At 42.6% G+C, this 10,000-nt stretch overlaps 1 protein-coding gene across 1 annotated transcript in view; it reads right to left on the bottom strand.

Annotated features, from left to right (window-relative positions):
* The window catches only part of LOC311307054 (cilia- and flagella-associated protein 337-like), a gene marked incomplete at both ends in the record, with an annotated part of 76,475 nt that overhangs the window by 44,987 nt on the left and 21,488 nt on the right, over positions 1 to 10,000 (bottom strand). The window lies entirely within an intron of this gene.

The raw sequence follows: 10,000 nt of genomic DNA, 5'->3' as shown, positions 1-10,000 counted from the left end.
GGTTGTCCACAGCAGTGGGACGCAGGCATCCTGTCACGATGCGCAAGGCCTCATTGATAGACAGATCGATGAGGCGAGTGTGAGCGCTGCGACACCAAACCGGTGCGCAATATTCACTGGTCAAGTAGACTTGGGCTAGGGCTGCCGTACGCAGTGTTTTTGCGCCGACGCCCCAGCCTGATTGGACCAGTCGCCTCATCAATGCCACACGTGCTGTTAACTTGTGACAGTGACTCGAGGTGTCGGCGGAACGTGAGCGACCTGTCCAATGTCACGCGGAGATAGGTTTGTTCGGCGCAGCATGGCAAGAGTGTTCCATCAATGTGCACTCGGAGCTCACGTTTGGCTTCCTTGTTGTTAAGGTGGAAGGCCGCCGATATGTCTTTTCCTCACTGAGCTTTAATCTCCATTTCCGGAGGTATGCCGCTAGTGTCTGCATGTCCTGGCTCAAGGTCTCCTCCACGGCCTGCCAGTCTCCAGCGGAGTACACCAGCGCAAGGTCGTCTGCGTAGACATACTTCCTGGAGACTGTGATCAGCAGGTCGTATGTGTATGTTATAAAGTAGGGGGGCCAGGACAGATCCCTGGGGGACGCCGTTCTTAAGGCGTCGCATCCTGCTTCGCTGTCCATTCACTGTCCATTCGCTCCATGATCATGCTACAGCAGCAGGCAGAGCAGCTTGCAGGTGAGGCCATGGTGCCATACGGTGTCGTAGGCAGCCGTCAGGTCTATAAAGACGGCTCCGGCCTTCTTTTTAGCCGAGAAACTCTTGGGTCTTGAGTCATCAAAGTGACTTGATCTACGGTCGAGCTCCCACGTCGGAACCCGGCCTGCTCCTGTCGGAGCAGCGGGTCGATGATTGGTTCAACGCAGGCATAGATGAGACGCTTGAGGATCTTGAAGGGGATACATAACAGAGAGATGGGGCGGTAACTCTTGAGGCTCCCTTCAGGCTTGTTCAGCTTAGGGATCGCGACAACTAGGGCTCCTATCCAGATTTTGGGGATCTTGAGTTGGCGCAAGCAGGAAGAGAGGAACACTCTTAAACAGGACTTCAAGGCAGGCACGGCATGGAGTATAAGCTCCGGGCAGATAGAGTCAGGCCCCGGAGCTTTCCCTGGCTTTACATGCTGGAGGGCAGCAGCGAACTCCTCTATTCTGAATTCACCTGAGATGTTACCGCCACTAGGAGTTTTGGCCTTCCAGAGGTCAGACACTTCTTTTGCCATGACAAGTGATGATTCGCAGTCTTTGCCCTGGCATGTCCCACTTTTCACAAATTGTGATGCAATTTTGTTTGCAGAGATGGGGCAGTGAAGGGGGGAGTGTCTATACCTAATAGTGAGGTTGATAAGGATGCTCCATGCCTTGCAGCTGGAGTGTGAGAAGTCGATGGAGTTAATGGCCTCCTCCCAGCGCTTTTGGCTCTATTTTGGTTCATTCTTGTTTATGTAATATTGGTTCTTGATGTTGATTAATGCTACGTAATAACTATGTAATTACTTGGCGACACTGTAAATGAGTGTAACTACTTGTGTAATGTAATGTAGTGTAGTGTAATTTTCGAATATAAATAAAGCTTGAAATTGAGAAAATTTAGAAAAAGTCAGTCCAACTCTCTCTAACTACTGCTCTCCCCCCCCCCCCCCCCCCTCTCTCTCTCTCTCTCTCCATATGGGTAGAGGGAGAAGGTAAGGGAAGCCAAGAAGCGAGGGAGTGACTGAGAAAGAGAGGGAGAAGGAGAGAGAGACTCACTGTGACCTGTAGCATGCAGACACCAGGACATTACCCTCCCACACCGCGTATATCTCCTGGAAACATTATATGACTTAAAGGAATAGTGTGTTATTTTGGACATTAAGCCCTATTTGTGGTCTGTCTACCATTAACCTGAAACATAGAGACCACAATTTCACTGATTGTTCCAGTATTGAGCTAGCTGCAGTTTTTATGCAGGCTCTTACTGGGCTACAATGGAGGTCAGTGGGGCATACGTAAATGTGTTGGAAAGTGGTTTTCCGAGTCGGGAAGCACAGGGTGTAATTGTACCAGTCTCAGTATTCCCTTCCTGTGAAATGTATCGCAATCTGAATGTTTTTACATGTTTGGCATGGCTTGGACATAAGCATTCCCCTGGCGCTTGTTTTCACTGTTCCCACAGAGGACTATGTGCAAGTCATGCCAAACACCGAAAAATATTTGGATTGCTAAATGCTAAATAGGGCTAAATGTCCAAAATAGCACACTACCCCTTTAACATTCAAAAATGGTCTGGCGCTTTTTATATTAAACACTCTCACACTAAGAGGCAAATGGAAAGACACACACACACACACACACACACTATCTCTCTCTCTCTCTGTCTCTCTCTCTCTCTTATACTCTCTCATACTGTAAGTGTTGTTAAAGGTACCCAACGAAACGTGAATCAAAACAATCCGTTATTTGTTTATTTTTGAAATTCCTCGATTATATGGTTCCATGTAGTCTAATAAACATGCTGAATCATTTGAATGTCGTTCCTACCTTTTAATTTCTTTGCAAAATTATATTTAGCTAATGTTTTGAAAACAACAAAGATGTGTGAAACGTCACTATTATGTGCTCCCATGTATTGACGCAATGACGTAGTACGCGATTTTCGGGGACCACCTTCTCAAATTTGCTCTAGAGCGCATACTAGTGGTCAAAAACTACATTGGGTACCTTTAATATCTTATGTGTTTACATGGGAATTTAGTTTTGTGGATGTATGAGTTCTATGTTTTAATGCTTTCACACTTTGAGGGCTGCCTGTTCAGACCATTGCTATAGCAGACGAGGACGACAATGGAAATACGTCCTGGACTTTACTGTGTGTAATTCCTCCACAATGTAATACGTGATGGTTGTGGCCAAATAGGCTTTTTAAACCTATGTATTTTAAAGTCTGTGAAATAAATTAATTCATTCTCTCCCTCTTAACATTCATAAAGAGGACGAGTACCAGGATTGCATCAGAAAAGATGGTCTCAAATAGGATTAGGGTTAGGGTTAAAATGTGGAGACAGGGTGAGAGAAGGGGAAGAGAGAAAGAGGAAGAGAGAACGAACCTCCCGCCTGAGCGTGTCAGGCCTGCTGTGTCAGGCCTTGAGTGTCGGAGAGCATGGGGCGGCCAAGCGTAAAGTTGCACAGAGTTTGAATATTGATAAGGTGAGCACAGTCCCACAACCCCAGCAGCCAAATGTTCTCCAGCATTCTGATTCATCTGAGACGCGTGCGTGCGCACACACACACACTCACACACACATATATACACACACACATACGCACAGACACACGCACACACACACCTGAGAGACGGAAAGTACTCAGGCCTATTTCCTCTCTCTCACGCAGAGAGAGCAGTAATAAACACCCTTTAATTTGAGCGTTAGGATGATCCAGAGACAAGGGGGGGCTGATGGTTAGCACAAAGAAAAGGGATGAGTGTGGGGAGAGGGGCAAAGAGAGAGAGAGACAGAGGTAGAGTGAGAATGAGAGAGAGAGAGAGAGAGAGAGAGAGAGAGAGAGAGAGAGAGAGAGAGCAAGTTGGCTGGAGTAAGGAAATCTAAATGGGAGGTCTGTAACTTCAGTTCTAGTTCTGTTAAAATTCAAACTGTTCTCCTCTCACCATCTTTCTTTCTCTGGCATTGTGTTTGTCTTTAACTCCCAATGTGTAGGCTTTTGATCTGCTAATTCACTCCCCTGTAGCTAAGTAAGGTAACTTACATAGGTAAGGGATATTTACCTATGTAATATTATTATAATATTCCGCTTATTCAACTTCTTTTCAACTGAAAACATAACAAAACATAATTATGAAAACGAAATAAAAGTATTGCTCAAATATATTTTCTTTAAAAAGTGTAGGCTAGAAGTTGAGTTGCATAGTCCATTTTGCGGTGAACTGCGTTGCTATGGCGCACCTCAATCAATGAGCATAGCAATGCATGTACTGCCTGTCTGAATTAGCCTACATCTCTTTGGATGTTTTCTTTTAACGTCAAATCAATAGTCAGTTTTTCATCCCTCGCCTCTAGCCTTTAGGCTCATCTTTGCCCCTCGTAACCCCAAGCAGCCATTCCTACAGTGGTTACAGTGGTTTCTATAGCAACCGCAAGGCTGCGTCTGATCTCTTGATTACTCCGGGCCGGCGCATTAATCTACAGCTGTGCTTAAACATCGGGCGGGATATACAGAAATAATGTATCCCTCCCAGCCAATCAGAATCAAGCATGTAGAAATGAAGTTGAATAAGCCTATGTATACTGTATGTGACGCGCTCTATCGAAATGAGTCGGATGTCACAATGGCTCATTCGTGGGAAATGCAATTTTAAGTGAACACATTGAGTTTTGTTCGTTTTGGGCTTAACAAATTCTAAAAAAAACAGACCATTGGCTTTCTTAATATGTAGGAATTATGTCTCATTATGACTGGGAAATATATATTTTAAGTATAGAAACGAGAAGGTTTTGTAAAAGGTTAACCAGCTAAGCTGGTTAGCACTGTTTCCAGCTGATGTTAGTCAGCTGTTACACCTGCCGTAAAAACAGCCTTGATCTCGCCTCAGAATTAGGTGCTAATAAAACAAAACATTGGCTTCCGTAATCTGGGGGAATTCGTTCTAATTTCGACTGGGAATATAATTTTGAAGTGTAGAAACGAGTGCAATCTATTGAAATTAATAATTTCAAGACATCAAGGACAGCTTTTCGTCCAAAAAGAAGAAAGGAGCCGTCTTTATAGACCTGAGACAAGCAGTCAGTTCCTCCATATCAGGTACAGGACATGTGTTGTCCCAGTGTCCACTTAAAATCAAAACCATGACAATGTTATCCAATCAACCATAAAATCCTGGAGGACATCATACAATATCTGAAATCCCCCTCCTGCTGCCTTGATATTCTGCCTACAGGCTTTTCCAAAAATGTATCTAACTGCATGGCCTCTGATTTACTACAAATTGTAAACACATCTCTTCTTTCAGGTGTGTTCCCACAAACCCTGAAAACTGCAGTCGTCAAGCCAAATATACAAATAAAGCTTTGATTGATTGATTGAAGCCACTCTTAAAAATGAATTATTTAGCCACCTCAAAAATGAACAATTATAGGCCCATATCAGACCTCCCGTTTTTAAGTAAATCATTGAAAAAGCAGTTGAACAATTTCCTGTCACTAAATCATTGTTTTGATATCTTCCAGTCAGGATTTCGACCACACCACAGCACTGAGACTGCTCTTGTTAAGGTCTTCAATTACATCCATTTAAACACAGACAATGGCAGAATTTCAGTCTCAGTATTACTGGATCTCAGTGCTGCATTTGACACAGTTGACCACAACATATTACAAGGCCAACTGGAAAACTGGCTGGGAATTTCTGGTACAGTGCTAGACTGGTTTGAATCCTACTTGAAGGACAGGGACTACTTTGTGTCTATAGGCAATTACAAATCTGAGTGGACAAAAATGACCTGCAGAGTTCCCCAAGGCTCCATTCTGGGGCCTCTTCTGTTCAACATCTACATGCTTCCACTAGCTCAAATTATGGAAAACAAAAAAATATGTTACCATAGCTATGCAGATGACGCACACATTGATATCACCATATTACCAGGGGACTATAATCCCATACAAGTGCTGAGTAAGTGCATTGAACAAATCAACGATTGGATGTGCCAGAACTTTTCAACTAAACAAAAACACACAGACACACACACACTACTACCTCCCAGTCCAATAAAATGGACTACTGCAATAACTGCTCTTGCACTTTTAATACAGACTATTCATACGTAATATTTACCTGCACTTTACTTTTTTTTTACTATTATTATAATTTTTTTACTATTTTTATGACCTTTTAATATATTATTTTATGACTGTGATATTATAGCTGCTATAGAGATGCTGCCAAACAAAATTTCGTTGTATTTCTTGTATGATGACAATAAAGCTTCTAAATCTACAAATTAAAATTGAAGTAATTGTCTTTAGAGCCAAAGAAGAACGATTAAAAGTCAGTGCTCAGCTTCAAGTCAGTAATGGTAAAAACCACAAACGAAGCCAGAAATCTTGGTGTAGTCATGGACTCAGACCTGAATTTCAACAGTCACATTAAGACAATTACAAAGTCAGCCTACGATCACCTGAAGAATATATCAAGGATTAAAGGATTTATGTCTCAGCAGGATCTGGAAAAAACGTCCATGTGTTTATCTTCAGAAGGCTTAACTACTCTAATGGTGTGTTTACAGGTCTCTCTGAAAAATAGATCAGACAGCTGCAGCTGATTCACAACGCTGCTGCTTGAGTCCTCACTAAGACTAAGAAAGTGGATCACATCACTAAAGTTCTGCGGTCTTTATACTGGCTTCCTGTCTGTCAAAGAATTTACTTTAAAATACTGCTGTTGGTTTATAAAGCACTGAATGGTTTAGGGTCAAAATATATTTCTGATCTGCTTCTACGTTATGAACCATCCAGACCTCTCAGGTCGTCTGAATTGCCTTGCTGCTGAAATTTCAATGTGCTATACAAATAAACTTGCCTTGCCTTATAGGTGGAAATTTACCTGGATTGATAGGGCGCTTTGTCTGTGGACATCACATTCTAGGTGACGGGCACCAGATAGCCATGGGTGAATTCTAGATTATGTAAGGGATAATCAACGAGGAGCTGTGCATTATACGGTTTGGACGCACGACGCGGAGGCGGATGACAACCTGATGTAAAGTCTCCGCGAAGTGCCTCCTAACCATATAATGCAATTTGGCTATTTAGATGTAAGATCTTCTAAATAATTTTGACATAATTACATAACGAAGACTTTGATGAACAACTTTTCTATTGACAATACAATTCATCACTATCATTTATCGTTTAATATGCCATCAACTTCACCCTTTATTAACATACGGTTCTCACACACACACATACACACACGTGTTGGTACTAGCCACCATATAAACACACATTCCACATTTCATATGCCATGAACCCCACCTTTTATTTACATAGTTTTCACACACATACACACACACAAACACACACGTGCGTAAGTACTATCAAACATACAAACACACACATCCCACATGTATGCAGAACTACTCAGTTGGCAAAATGTCGTCTTGCTTTTTACCTCATTTGTGGTGGCTTGATTCCCAGGACAATGAAGACAAACCAATCCTGTACATTTTGTCCAGATTTACTCTGCATAACAACACTGTCTATATGTATATACCTATTGATTGTTTTTTTGTGTGTTATTTTACCTCTATGCACATTTACATGTGCATTATATGCCTCTCTTCATTCCAAAGATGGTCACAACCACTGGCCAGTCCTGAGACAAAATTAGAACATATTTCTACTTTACTGTGTGTGTCTGTGTGTTTAAGAAAGCATTTAGGAAAAGTTTTGAGTCATGGATTGTGTATTACCTAATTCTGTTTAGTGCTATGTTTACAGTTGTTCTGACATTATTACAATTTGGCTTTCAGATCTGCCTAAACTTAGCTTATCTAAGAACCATGCTACTTACAGTTTACTTCTAAGGGTCAATACAAGCACTATTATAGTACAAGGACTTTTAACACTTAGCTATTTACAAACAACAATGCTACCTGCTGACTCAATCAAGTAGATGTCTAGATAAGCCACCGTGTCTTGGTTTACTTACTTCAAGGGAAGTGCATAGGGCAGATAATGACTTTTGTCATGAAACAGAAGTTGAACCAACAGCATCAAAATAGCTAACGTTACAGGAACCATCAGTGTAACTGCTTTAGCCACCGTCAGCTACCATTAATGTTATGGAAGCTGCTGCTGAGCTAATGAGCTAACTGGCTATCACAGTCTTATTGTGGTGGATTAGCATTGGAAACATTGGAACTGATGTATCCAGATAACAAGACCTTAATTTATCAGCCATTATTTCATGTCATTTCAGTTCACAGCTATTTCAATGGCATGACTAGCTGGTTCCATCCTACTAACCAGTCCTGAAAAGAAACAAGCCGGCCCTGCCCATAAGCCAGGCTTGACCTGGTCTGTTTTTTTAATAACAAGCCTAACAATGTCCAGAGAAAATGAAATTGCGAGGCTGCTAAACATGAACATGTTGGGATCTTCGAGGGCGCCCAATACAGCATGAATCAGTCGATTTATTCGAGAAAAATCAACATAAATAAGACAATTAGAATCGCACAGGAGGGCGCCTGCTGACCTGCTAGCATGTCAGAAGGTTGACATATCTCGATTGATGGCATGATACGCAGGGTGTTTATTTACAAGCGCTTTTGAGGGTAAGGGTAGGCCAAACAACTCAGACGTGGACACAAAACAGAGTGCTAAACTAGCTAGCGTTCCGACTAGAGAGTTAGCTAGTTGTAGCTTTTTTTTTACATTGTTTTTATACATTTATTACACTCGCAGGACATATCTAATTTTCATCCACGTTGACTGTCTGCAGACCTTTGTACATTGTGACGGTGACGTAGGTGACCAGGGTGTACAGCTGAGCGAACTACCTACAGCTAGTAGCGATAGCTACCGGAACTAGCTGGCGGAACTAGCTGGCAGATCTAGTTAACTAACGGTACGCAAGCACCGTACACAAGCACCATCCAAGTGACACGGGTCAAACGTCAGGGGTCATGAGTCAGCTAGCTAGCTACCAGCTCGATACTAGCTACGTGGACACAGGGATCAGGCTGATTTATGAAACTGGACCCAGGAGTGAGCAACTCAGACGGCCCTGAGTGGCTTACCTGGAGGCTCACAGGCGAGTAGAGGAATTGCTCAATGCTCGCGCACCTCTATGCATTTCGTATCAATGATATGTCAACCTTCTGACCTGCTAGCAGGTCAGCAGGCGCCCTCCCATGCGATTCTAATCGGCTAAGTTATGTTGATTTTCCCGAATAAATCATGTGATTCATGCTGTATCGGGTGCTGAAGGAATGCAGCTGATCGGTGGTCAGGCTACTTTGTTACACATGTCGCTGTCGCTGTCCCCTCCTCCTCCGACTCTGATCAACGTCGCCAGACACTGACTGTGAGTTGGAAGACAGGCCTGAGGTGACGGGAGACCTGAGGAGAAAGATGTCTGGGAACAGCACAGCATGGTATGGGAACTGCACTCTCCTCAACAGCTATATGGGTGGAGAGGACAGGAACGATACATGAGTTGGAGTGCCAGAAAAGCCCACAGGCCCACAGACCCAAGCCATCATTAGTACCACTTTACTGTGTACATTTAATTAATTAAAATATTAATATTAATGATAATTGAAATGTTAATTTGTCACCCCCCCCCCCAAAAAAAAGTGTGCACGTGCACATGTGCACATGAACATGCAGAACTATATTGCAGAACTATACATTTGCACATGGCTATATATTTCTAATACTGTACTGCACATACTATGAGGTGTGTGTGTGTGTGTGTGTGTGTGTGTGTGTGTGTGTGTGTGCGCGCCCATGCATGTGTGAGAGAGTAAACATGATAAATTAACATTATTAATACTGTTATTATGCTTGGTATGTTCTTGTGAGTTGTGTGTGGTAAAATTGACAGCAAACTTTAAATGCATTTTTCTGAAAAAAATACTTTGGTGACTTTGGATATGTAATCGGCCATAACTCTCTTGATATTTGGAGTAGCGAAATAATATTGGTACCATTGGAAAACTAACAATCTCCTCTCCCTCTCTTACCTCTCTCTCTCTACCTCGCTTTCTCTCACCTCTCTCTACCTCTCTCTCTATTCTTCTGTGCACCTACTGTACTTCTGCCTGTGGCAAAGTTATTTGAAAAGACTTTTTGTTTGAAGGTACTACATTCCACAGGCCAGTAGGTCTCTGTTCTAGCTTACGGTTGAATTCATGTCTAACTCCATTAAACCATGGCTGGGTGTCAACGGTCCCCGGTGGTTCCTGTGACTAATTGCTCTTAGTGTTGGCCATATTGC

This window comes from Borostomias antarcticus (genome assembly GCF_949987555.1).
Source record: "Borostomias antarcticus genome assembly, chromosome: 1".
Classification (NCBI taxonomy): Eukaryota; Metazoa; Chordata; class Actinopteri; order Stomiiformes; family Stomiidae; genus Borostomias; species Borostomias antarcticus.
This window is presented reverse-complemented; position numbering and strand designations above follow the sequence as displayed.